Raw genomic sequence first — 308 nt, 5'->3', positions numbered from 1 at the left:
AAACTGATCCATGATCCCTGGTATGCAATAAATAGGCCCAACACAGTATGAGAAACATCCCAATAACATGACTTTAGCACCATAATGCTTTACTGTCTTCATAGTGGACTGTGGCTTAAATTCATTGCATGAGGTCGTTGGACAAACTGTCTGCGGCCCCTAGACCCAGATCAGTCCACAGAATGATGCACCGTTTTCTCCTTTGGCCAGTCAATGTGTCCTTTGGCAAATTTAAACCTATTCAGTACATTTAGCTTCATTACTAAACATAATATTCTTTGTGATCAGCAATATGGTTTCAGGGCTAA

Source organism: Etheostoma spectabile, unplaced genomic scaffold (assembly GCF_008692095.1).
Source record: "Etheostoma spectabile isolate EspeVRDwgs_2016 unplaced genomic scaffold, UIUC_Espe_1.0 scaffold314, whole genome shotgun sequence".
In the NCBI taxonomy this organism is placed as follows: domain Eukaryota; kingdom Metazoa; phylum Chordata; class Actinopteri; order Perciformes; family Percidae; genus Etheostoma; species Etheostoma spectabile.
The sequence above is the reverse complement of the archived record's forward strand: the minus strand, read 5'-3'. Positions refer to the sequence as shown.